Source organism: Odocoileus virginianus, chromosome 7 (assembly GCF_023699985.2).
Source record: "Odocoileus virginianus isolate 20LAN1187 ecotype Illinois chromosome 7, Ovbor_1.2, whole genome shotgun sequence".
Taxonomy (NCBI): domain Eukaryota; kingdom Metazoa; phylum Chordata; class Mammalia; order Artiodactyla; family Cervidae; genus Odocoileus; species Odocoileus virginianus.
Genome location: NC_069680.1, coordinates 29,016,376 through 29,029,012, shown reverse-complemented (window position 1 = coordinate 29,029,012; position 12,637 = coordinate 29,016,376).

Genomic DNA, 12,637 nt, shown 5'->3' with positions numbered 1-12,637 from the left:
GCATGGCCCATTTTTTTGAAACCCAGGAAAATTGGGTACCGGTTTAGAATCAACCCATTTCACAGATGAGGACTGAGGCTTACGCTGGTGAAACGCTGTGTCCGCCTTCCCACAGCAAGGGGGAGATTGAGCAGAGAGAGGTTCCAGCACAGACCGTCCGCCGTGTCTCAGGTGAGACAGGCAGCCTCGGGGCTGGTCCCCTCCAGGTGGCCCCTTGTGTGTTCTCAAAGCATTGCACAAAGTCCCAAGTGCGCATCCAAGAACTGGGCCATGGCCACCATCAGGTGTCCTCCTGGTGTGTGACCCTTAGGGTCAGCTGAGTGGTCTGGATTCTTGACATGCTCAATCATCTTCCTGTAACTTAAAAAGCTGACTGTTTTCACCAGTGTTATCTCTATGATCGCTATCTTAAGACAGACAAGATTCTTGATGGCTCCATCACCCCGCCAAGCAAGGGTTATGTGTTCTGTTGATGGCAGGTGGTGACGTGCAGAAAGCACATGCTTGTGTGTTGAGACTTGGGTCTTAGTGAGGCCTCGGTTACTGAGTGCTTGGTCAATTCAGGGGCTTCACAGGTGGCACAGTGGCAAAGAACCCACCTACCAATGCAGACGACAGAAGAGACGCAGGTTCGACCCCTGGGTCAGGAAGATCCCTTGAAAAGGGAAATGGTAATCCACTCCAGTGTTCTTGCCAGGGAGGATCCCATGGACAGAGAAGCCTGGTGGGCTACAATCCATTGGGTTGTAAAGAGTCAGACGCACCTGAGCATGCACACACTTAGTCTATTGAAGACAGGAGACAGGAGCTGGGAACCTAGCTGGATGGACATGGAGTTCGACCTGATGAGGCTTTCAAGCAGAAACTCTTTGGCAGCATCTTGAAGGGGAACCTGAACTAGCTGGGAATGTTCCCCTGAGAAAGACCTGGCCTTCACCCCGAATTCTGGACCTTAGAGAAGATCTGATCTAATCTGCTGGTCACATAGGAAGGTAGGGAAGCTCCGATCTAGGAATTTGAGAGATTCTCATCTCTGTTTCCTCATTTGAAAAGAAATAAAAGGATAGAAGGAAATTTAAGATGCTTAAAGTTGTTTTTTTTCCCCCTCTTAATATTTTTAAGTTTATTGTTTAAAGAAACATTTGCATAAACAAACAAAAAATGTCAACATGTCAAGGTTCCAAGTACAGGACACATGATAAGTGTTTCTGAGAGAATGTTTCTATCAGTATTTTTTGTGAATTTTGCTGCTATTATATTCCATGAGGATACGATCAGCCTTTTCTGCAGGGGTCTTACTTTGCCGTACGGTGTTGTTGAAACGTTCCCTTTAGCATTTGCCTAACAAAAGTCAAATAATGCCATCCGCAGCAATATGGATGGACCTAGAGATTAGCATACTAAGTCAGATGGGAAAAAACAAATATCACACGATATCACTCACATCACTTACTAAAATATGACACAAATTAACATACCCACTGGAGAAGGAAATGGCACCCCACTCCAGTATCCTTGCCTGGAAAATCTCATGGACAGAGGAGCCTGGTGGGCTGCAGTCCATAGGGTCGCAAAGAGACGGGCACGGGTGAGCGACACACTGACTTACATTTAACCTATTCACAAGACAGAAACAGACCCACAGACATAGAGAACAGACTTGTTTGCCCAGGGGAAGGAGAGCAGGGGAGGGATGGATGGCAGTGTGAGATTAGCTGATGCAAATTAGTATAGACAGGATGGATATACTACAAGGTCCAACTGTAGAGCATAGGCAAATATATTCACTATCCTGTGATAAACCATGATGGAAAAGAATATATAAAATATATATCACTTGCAGCAAAAGTGATACATAGTGTATGGCAGAAATTAACACATTATAAATCAACTACACATCAATAACATAAATTAAAAAAAGGAAAAGCATGCCCAAGAACCTCAAAAAAGGGACAATGAGTGAATGATGATGACAATCATCTACACTTAACAGAATATGAGAAGTTATTCTTTTGAAAAAAAATGAGGATTCTTTGAAATAGATTCCTCCATTTTTTATTGACAAATAAGTGCCCAGGAGTTGGTGGTGTACTGTTGAGGCGACTCCAAGGTCATGTGTCTGGGAGCTCTGGCTTTTTACTGAGCGTCCCGACCCACGCGTGTCTCATGCCCTGCTCTGAATGCAATGCCTTTGGAAGGTTTTTTTGGCTATAATATGACCCAAGTCAGTTAACTGATAAACCGCCACTCCCAACACTGCCCAATGAATGTAAACATCTAGCTTAATACCTTTATGAAGATTTAGTCATCATGGACACCTTCAATTAAATAAAATCTTGTAGAGAATTTTGATCTATCTACCAGATAGATGATGCATCACTTTTTCAGAGGATAGTAGAGATCAGTGGCAATCAAGATGCTCATGGGTGAAGAGCAAACCTTCTGGGCTCAGGAGGACCCTTTGAAGGTGTCCACAGACTGCTTGAGAACCCGAGAGCTTTTCTTCATGTGGGCTGATGCTATCGATAGCATATGAGAAATGAAAACTGCTAAGTGTTCATCTTTTATTTATTGAAAAAGAAATCCATTACATGTTAATGTAAACAACATGGTTTAAAGAAAAATAGCTATTTATAAAATAAAAAACTAATTTAGAGAGAAGAGTGGTATTCTTTTGTATTTTTGTGGATCTCTGCAACGTCTGACTTAACAGAAAATGGCGAGATCCTTCTGTCTGCTATGTCTACCATCTGTCATCAGCTGTCATGGTTGAAGAAAATTTAGCCTTGCATGGAGAGTGGGGTGTTTTATGGGCCTTTATGGGTCTATGCTTTAAGGTCAGTTGCAATGTGGAATCTAAAACCATATGAGTGAATTTTCCCTTCTCTATTACATTAACACATTGCATTCTTTGCACTGGTCTCTTGTGTACTGAGCCTGGATCATTTAACCACGCATGCTTTTCTAACATCAAATATTGGTGACTTAAAAAATACTGGTTCACTGACTTACACAGATCTTCCTAATGTTGACACGTTCATTATAAATACTGAAAACTCATATTTGTTAATTTTACCATCTATCTCATCAGAAAGGCCTTTAAAGATTGGAAAGCTGGTAAGCTCAGGATGGCAGATACAAGTTTTTCAGAATTCTAATCTTTGCTTGAAAGCTCAGATTTTATCATTGGCAACAAATACTGTCAGTTGTTTTCTGTGAGGTGACAGACGCACTTTATTCATTTTTGAGAAAATGTTGCCAAATACCCCACACTGAATAACCATAGTTTGTCAGTCATTCTTTTGAATTGAATGGAGTTGCATGAAAAAGGCAGTAAGTTTAGTTCACAATTCAACCGAGTTCACAAGTGCTTTTCCTGGAGATAATCACCGTGCTTTGATATGTAGCAAACACACTGTGTGCAGATTTCCGTTTTAATCAAAGGTGTCCCTAACTAGAACTGATCCCCCCAACCCCCCACCATCTGGTGGTTTGATGAGTTTATCTTGATTTGTGCCAAAGTGAAAGTGTTAGTCATTCAGTCATGTCCAGCTCCTTTCTACCCTGTGGACCCTGCCAGGCTCCTCTGTCCATGGAATTTTCCAGGCAGGAATACTGAAGTGGGGATCTTCCTGACCCAGGGATCAAACCCTGGTCTCCCGCATTGCAGGCAGATTCTTTACCATCTGAGCCACAAGGGAAGCCCCTGATTTGTGACAAGCTGCAAGCAATTTTACCCACCAGTGCAAGTATCAACCTAGTTCAAAAGGCAGATAACATCTTCCTTTGTTGTTGTTCAGGCCCTCAGTCATGCCTGACTCTTTGCAACCACATGGACTGCAGCACTCCAGGCTTCCCTGTCCTTCACCATCTCCTGGAGCTTGCTCAAACCCATGGTCATTGAGTCAGTAATGCCACCCAACCATCTCATCCTTTGTCACCCCCTTCTCCTCCCACCTTCAATCTTTCCCGGCATCAGAGTCTTTTCTAATGAGTCAGTTCTATACATCAGGTGGCCAAAGTATTGGGGCTTCAGCTTCAGCATCAGTCTTTCCAGTGAATATTCAAGGTTGATTTCCTTTAGGATGGACTGGTTTGATCTCCTTGCAGTCCAAGGGACTCTCAAGAGTCTTCTCCAAAACCACAGTTCAAAAGCATTAGTTGTTCGGCTCTCAGCTTTCTTCAGAGTCCAGCTCTCACATCCATACATGACTACTGGAAAAACTGTAGCTTTGACTAGACCTTTGTCCATAAAGTAATGTCTCTGTAACATCTTACTACTGTGATGAAAATAGTTTTGACCAAAACACAGAGCTCTATGGGAACAATATTTGAAAAGGAAGGTTAGACAGTTTCCAAGATGTAAGTGAGATGTAAGTGTATGTCTTTCAAAAGCCTCAGAAACGGACAGCCATGTCTTTCTCTGTTTCTCCAGAAACTGACAATTCTGGGGGATGGAGACATGTAAGATGTAACTATATCCACATCATGGGATGTAACGAAGCCACTGAAAGTGATGACTGAGAAGAAAAAATGTACAAATAATGTTGTGTGGAAAAGGCAGTTCTCCTATCGACCGGGGTATCTCTCCAGATGGGGGGACGCACTGGGTTTTATTTTTTCTTACATTCTCCTGTGGTTCCTACAGCCGGCATGCGTTACTTTCATATTTGGAAATGATGACCAACATGCTTTCATTCTTTTTAAAAAGGCAGAGGACTTCTCAAGTGGTCCAGTGGTTTAGAACCCAGCTGCCAATGCAGGGGACACAGGTGTGACCCCTGGTCCGGGAAAATTCCGCCTGCCACCGGGCAGCCAAGTCTGTGCCCCATGACTGCTGAGCGCGCGTTCTAGAACCTGTGAGCCACGACTACCGAAGCCTGAGGGCCCGAAGCCCATGCTCTGAAACAAGGGAAACCGCCGCAGTGAGAGGCGTGCTTGCTGCGGCTAGAGAAACGTGTGGACAGCAGCAAAGATCCAGCACAGCCAAAAAGAAATAAAAAATTTTAATGTTAAAAAAGTGAAATAAATAAATAAAATAAAAAAGGCAGAGAACAGGAAACGAGGAAAATCAGCCCCCTGATCACAGGTTCTGTAGGTCTAAGTGTCAGAACCAGAATCATGGAAAAAAGGTAAGATTTGAGTTGTGCAGCTTGTTGAGTCTGAGTCCCGTGGCAAAGCTGAAAGGACAGAAAGATGAGGTTCACCCCCACCGTGGAGGGGGGTCACCAGGATGAGAGATGGTCCAGCCTGGTCATTGTCAGCTAGATGCCGGCAGTGGCCGCTTTGGATGTTTATCAGTAGTATTTGTATCTGTGAACAGTCTCCTATGTTTATCTGCTACAATCCCCAGTGGCAAGAGGTATCTCCCAGGATGACCTTGAAGGTTTCCCACATTCTTTTGGTAAAGTTCTGTTCGCGTCTAAATGTTTACATCTCTCCAAATTCTGATGATGAATCCCTAAACCCAACAGGATGGTACTTGGAGGTGGGCTTTGAAGCAGAGCAGACCCGATGGATATAAATTTGAGCAAACTCCGGAGACAGTGGAGGACAGAGGAGCCTGGAGTGCTGCGGCCCATAGGAACAAAGAGTTGGACAGGACTTAGCGACTGAACAACACCAGACAATAGCAAATATTGGCAAAGATGCAGAGCAAGTGGGATGCTCCTCCACTGCTCGTGTGAAAGCAAATAGTACACCACTATGGAGAACAAAGTTGCTTTTTAAAAATACTGTCACACACATGTGATTCAGCAATCCCATCCTGCGTACTTATCCGAGGGATTTAGATGCGGTCCTGAGGCCGGGCCCTCCAGATGGATCAGGATCCTTATGGCAAACGAAGGGGACCCAGCTCTGTTTGTCCCTCTGTGAGCATGCCCCGAGGCAGGGCCAGGATGTCAGCAAGCTGCTGTCTGGAAACCAGAAAGTGAGTCCCACCAGGAGCTGAGTCCGCAGGGACCTTGGCCTTGGACTTTCCAGCCTCCGGAACTGGGAGAATTCCATAGCTGCTGTTTGAGCCCCAGAAGATGGTACTTTGCTAGCAGCCTAAGCTGACGAACACCGGCTCTTTGGACTAATTAATTAGTGGAAAGCATGGCGAACCTGAGCAGACTGGAGACGCAGAGGTAGCTGTGTTTTCTGATAAGCCCTGGGAATCAGGGCTTATTAAACAAAATGCGTAACTATGCAATGGAATAGTATTCATCCATAGAAAGGACGGAAGTACGGACATTTGTTGCAACATGAACAGGGCTTGAAGGCTTGATGTTCAGTGAAGACTGCAGACACAAGAGTCCATGTGCTGTAGAATTCCATCCATATGCGATGTTCACACCACAGAGAGATCAGGAAAAACAGAAAGAAGAGCAGTGTCACTTAGAGCTGGGAGTGGGGACAGGAGGATCCAAGAGTGATCCATCAAGGGCACAAGGTTTCTTTGTGAGATTGTGAAACTTTTCTAAAATTGTAGTGATAGTTTCACCTCTGTGTGAACATACTAAAAACCATTGAACTGTACATTTTCAATGGGTGGATTGTATGGTATGTGAATTGTATCTCCATAAAGTATCTCTTCCAACAACAAAAGAGAAGACTCTACACATGGACATCACCAGATGGTCAGTACCAAAATCAGATTGATTATATTCTTTGCAGCCAAAGATGGAGAAGCTCTATATAGTCAGCAAAAACAAGACCAGGAGCTGACTGTGGCTCAGGTCATGAACTCAGATCATGAACTTACTGCCAAATTCAGACTTCAATTGAAGAAAGTAGGGAAAACCACCAGACCATTCAGGTATGACCTAAATCAAATCCCTTATGACTATACAGTGGAAGTGACAAATTAATGCGGGGATTTAGGTTTGACAGACAGAGAGCCTGAAGAACTATAGACAGGTTCGTGACATTGTACAGGAGTCAGGGATCAAGATCATCCCCAAGCAAAAGAAAAGCAAAAAGGCAAAATGGTTGCCTGAGGAGGCCTTTCATATAGCTAAGAAGAGAAGTGAAAGGCAAAGGAGAAAAGAAAAGATACAGCCATTTGAATGCAGAGTTCCAAAAAATAGCAAGGAGAGATAAGAAAGCCTTCCTCAGTGATCAATGCAAATAGAGGAAAACAATAGAATGGGAAAGACCAAAGATCTCTTCAAGAAAATTAGAGATACCAAGGGAATATTTCATACAAAGATGGGCTCAATAAAGGACAGAAATGGCATGGACCTAACAGAAGCAGAAGATATTAAGACAAGAGGTGGCAAGAATACACAGAAGAACTGTACAAAAAAGATCTTCACGACCCAGATAACCACGATGGTGTGATCACTCACCTAGAGCCAGACATCCTGGAGTGTGAAGTCAAGTGGGCCTTAGAAAGCATCACTACAAAGCTAGTGGAGGTGATGGAATTCCAGCTAAGCTATATCAAATCCTTAAAAATGATGCTGTGAAAGTGCTGCACTCAATATGCCAGCAAATTTGGGAAACTCAACAGTAGCCACAGGACTGGAAAAGGTCAGTTTTCATTCCAATCCCAAAGACAGACAATGCCAAAGAAAGTTCAAACTACTGCACAATTGCACCACCTCACGTGCTAGCAAAGTAATGCTCAAATTCTCCAAGCCAGGCTTCAACAATACATGAACAGTGAACTTCCAGATGTTCAAGCTGGAATTAGAAAAGGCAGAGGAACCAGAGATCAAATTGCCAACATCTGTTGGATCATTGAAAATGCAAGAAAGTTCCAGAAAAACATCTACTTCTGCTTTATTGACTATGCCAAAGCCTTTGACAGTGTGGATCACAATAAACTGTGGAAAATTCTTAAAAAGATGGGAATACCAGACCAACTGACCTACCTCCTGAGAAAGCTGTGTGCAGGTTAAGAAGCAACATTTAGAACTGGACATGGAACAACATGGATCCAAATAGGGAAAGAAGTATGTCAAGGCTGTATATTGTCACCCTGCTTATTTAACTTATACACACAGTACATCATGTGAAATGCCCGGGTGGATGAAGCACAAGCTGGTATCAAGATTGCTGGGAGAAATATCAATAACCTCAGATATGCAGATGACACCACCTACATGGCAGAAAGTGAAGAAGAACTAAAGAGCCTCTTGATGAAAGTGAAAGAGCAGAGTGAAAAAGTTGGCTTAAAAACTCAGCATTCAGAAAACTAAGATCATGACATCTGGTCCCATCACTTCATGGCAGATAGATGGGGAAACAGTGGAAGCAGTGGCTGACTTTATTTTCTTGGGCTCCAAAATCACTGCACATGGTGACTGCAGCCATGAAATTAAAAGATGCTTGCTCCTTGGAAGAAAAGCTATGACCAACCTAGACAGCATATTAAAAAGCAGGGGCATTTTTTGCCAACAAAGGTCCATCTAGTCGAAGCTATGGTTTTTCCAGTAGTCATGTATGGATGTGAGAGTTGAATTATAAAGAAAGCTGAACGCCAAAGAATTGATGCTTTTGAACTGTGGTGTTGGAGAAGACTCTTGAGAGTCTCCTGGACAGCAAGATGTTTCAACCAGTCCATTCTAAAGGAAATAGACTCTGAATATTCATTAGAAGGACTGATGTTGAAGTTGAAACTCCAATACTTTGGCTACCTGATGCAAAGAACTAACTCATTGGGAAAGACCCTGATGCTGAGAAAGATTGAAGGCAGGAGGAGAAGGGGATGGCAGAGGATGAGATGGTTGGATGGCATCACTGACTCAATGGACTTGAGTTTGAGTAAGCTCTGGGAGTTGGTGATGGACAGGGAGGCCTGGCGTGCTGTAGTCCATGGGGTTTCAAAGAGTTGGACACGACTGAGCAACTGAAATGACCTGAACTGAAAGTTATTTTTAAAGTCTCTTACATTCTCTTTTAGTATTTTTACATAAAATAAACAAACAATTGCTAAAAATGTGGGTAGAAGCCTCCTTTCTACCAAATTTCCGGATCTGTTCCCTTTCCTTCTTCACCAAGGCAGCCACGGTCACGGATTCTGTCCTTCTGTCTATGGTTTAGGTCATTATTCCATAGCTTCAAAGCATCTTTTATTTCCACCACAAGAGTTCTGGGAGACAGAATCATCATTTGCTCATCTCCATTTGACAGATGAGCCAACTGAGGTCCAAAAGGTCAAAATTGAGCTGCCCAAGCTCAAAACTCCAAGTCAACTCCCACAAGACACTATTGTGCCAACTGTGTTACCAACCTGTTTTTTTGTTCCCTATTTTTCCAAGCCTCTTTGGCAAAATCTCACGAGTGATCCCATTAATCTGTTTCCATGAGAAGAACGTTATGCATAACATTAGCAGTGAATGTGTTACACACAGAAATCTCAAAACATCTCCGGTATTTTTCAGGAAGCATTTTTACAGTCTTAAGATGATTTTACAAATCCTTCTTTAAAAGGTGAAAATTGCTATTCTGAACAGCTCAAGCAGACGATCCAGGTTTCTTAAGTAGAACTCGATTAATTCACACCTGCCGGACCTGCAAATGTCACAAATCTCCCAACAAGCCTTGAACATTTTACAGCTTTTGTCTGCAAAGGGTGAGAAACAAGAGGAGCTGAGAGGCTTTGCATTTCACATATTTCATCACGGAGGAAATGGACCTGCTATGAGCCATGAAATATGTGCTCAGAGAGGGATGAACAAAACCCGCAAACTCTGCTAGAATCCCAATTTGGGCAACCCCTGACCACTTCCACCCCAGCACCCCTCTGTGACTCACCCTAAATCCAGCCACTGTGCCTCGGACAAGCCACTGTGGCCGCTGACTTTGGTGGGGCCCCCAGGATCTGCAAGGCATCCTGGGTAGACACAGAGATAGACAAGACTTGGCCCTTGCATTCGGCGCAGTGTTACGCGTTAATTGAGGTTGATTTGCTTCTTTTCAAACTGTGGCCCATAATAGTGAGAAAGAATGTTTTTTTAAGAGGCCCTTTATATCCAGGAATAGAGACACATTGGCTGGGGTCTCAGTGCACGGTGTCTGGCAGATGAGCCAGAGGCCCCGGAACCCCAGCTCCACATGGACAATCCAGGTGCCTGTGACCTTATTTGACCTTATATGGAAACAGCATCCTTGCAGATGGAATTAGTGAAGATGAGGTCTTCCTGGATTCGGGTGGGCCCTTAATCCAGCTTCCCTGGTAGCTCAGTGGGTAAAGAATCCGCCTGCAGTGTGGCAGAGCCTGTTCGATCCCTGGTTTGGGAAGATCCCCTGGAGAAGGAAATGGCAACCCACTCCCGTATTCTTGCCTGGAGAATCCCATGGACAGAGGAGCCTGGCGGGCTACCGTCCATGGGGTCACGAAGACTTGGACACGACTGAGCAACTAACACTTTCACTTTCACACTTAGTTCAGCACGGTGTCCATATAAGACCGGGGGAATTTGGACAGAGAGGCACCCACGGGGGAGACTAGACGCGGGGAGGAGAAGCCGCGCGGGACAAGGCAGAGACTGAAGAGATGCAGCCGCGGCCGGGGTGGGGGGAAAGGGGGGGAGGGGGAAGCCTGGGACCCGCAGGAGCTGGAAGAGGCAGGAAGGTCGCAGGGTCTCGGAGGGAACGTGACCCTTCCGTCACCTGGATTGTGCATTCCTGGCGTCCAAGACTGTGAGCACCGCAGCCCTGGCAAAGCAGCACTCATCCGTCTGAAATCCCAAGGACCCTCCCCCCGGGACCGTGGTCCTCACCTTGCTGAGCGTGGCGACCCGGACTGGGTTTTTTCCCTGCTCCCCGCTGTCCTAGGTGGTCACCCCCACTCCTGAGCCCTGGACCCTAACCCGCCTCCCTGCCCGCCTGGCCTCCTCCATCCCAGGGCCCCCGCAGGGGCCATGGAGCCACGCTTGTGCGTTTCAGGAACACAGGCCTTGCCGTCCCTCCCCGAGAGGCTGTGACAGCGACAGGACCCAGAGCCGAATCGGCCGAGCCCCCTGACTAGTCAAGGGTCTCAATCGGGGGTCCAGACAAGTACCCCCAGGGCTGGAGACGCCGGTCTGCTATTTCCAGGAGCCCGGGGGCCCAGGCCCTGCAGGACCGTCTCAGGTTTCCAGTCCTCTGCATCCTTCTCTCTCCGACTCCGGAGCTTCCGGCCTCCCTGCCCCTCCCGGGGGTGTGGCTCTCCCCCGCGAGGGGCGCGCATCTGGTAGGAGGCCCCCCATCCTGGACCTGGGTCCTTGCGCCCCCTAGTGGTGCATCTGCGGCTGTGCTGAGCGCTCCGGCCGGGCGGGGGGTCCCGGTGACCCAGGGCCACTCCCGAAGGGACGCTCGTCACCTGTGCAGCCGCCAGTGACCGCGATCGCAGGGGCAGGCACAGCCGCGGCACTTCAACCAGAGCACCAGGCCCTGGGTCCCACGGTGCCTCCTGAGAGTGATGAAACCCAGACCTCAGGAGCCCCCGGCCGTCCCCGGCCGACTTGTGGACCCGAGCTAAGGCTGCCGACAGCTTTGCAGAGGAGCCAGAGGGCCCTTTCCAGACTCGGGGCCGCAGGCCTTTTGCTCGCTGCCCATCGGGAGGCAAGGAGAGGGGCTGAGGGCTTAGAAGCTCTAACAGACATGCAGCGGAGTGAATTGGTGCCCATTTAATCTAACTACACATCGGATAGGCTTTTTTTTTTTTTTTTAACATTTTCCAGCTTTCATATTTAATGATTTTTTTTTCAGAAGTATCAGTCCAAGAGGAACTGAAGAAAAGAAACAAGACCTGTCCTTAACCGCTGAGCATTAAGGGATGCACTGGTCTGCATCCCCGCCCAGAAGCAAGTAGATCCTGGCGGGGGTGGGGGTGGGGGTGCTGGTGGTGTGGCTGGGGGAGGTTGGTGTCACGGGCTGTATGCCCAGGTCACGATGCTGACACCTGCTTCAGGACCAGATGCCCTGGGAGACATGCAGGCAAACAGGAAAAGCCCAGAGCTGCCCGCGTGGCTCCTGGGGGAGTCGGGGGCCCCCTGACCGGCTGTGGGGGTCTCTAACGCAACGGCTGTGCCCTGAGGGAGCTGGCTCGGCTGGGAGGGCAGGCTGGAGGCGGGAGTGAGCAGGTTCACCAAAGGCCTGAGTGAATGAATGAATGAACGAGTGTTGGAGTGGGACAGAGGGTGACGGGAGGGACTCCCCGGGGTCAGAGCTGAGCCCACCCCTCATCACCCCTCACCCGTGAGCCCCACCACACCCAGCTGAGCGACGCACGGGGGGCTCCAGGCAAGGAGGGGGCGTCAAGGAGCTTGGCTCTGCTCTCACTGGGTCAGGACCTCATTTCTCAGCCTTCCACTCTCTGCCTGCCCGTCCCAACCCTGCACCCAGGAACTCCCCCCTCAAGTTTTCCTTACTTGGAAGCTGAAGCTCTCGTCGTGGGTCAAATCCAGCCAGGCCCCTGCTTTTGCAGACATTTTACTGGAGCACGGGGGAGCCGGGTGGAGGCCCTGCGGGGTGAAGGCTCGTGGTGACAATGCACAGACCCACAAAGCCCTTGTCTACACGTGAAAGGCGCTCAGTCGTGTCCGACTCTTTGTAACCCCATGGACTATACAGTCCATGGAATTCTCCAGGCAAGAATGGAGTGGGCAGCCTTTACCTTCTCCAGGGGATCTTCCCAATGCAGGGATCGAACCCAGGTCTC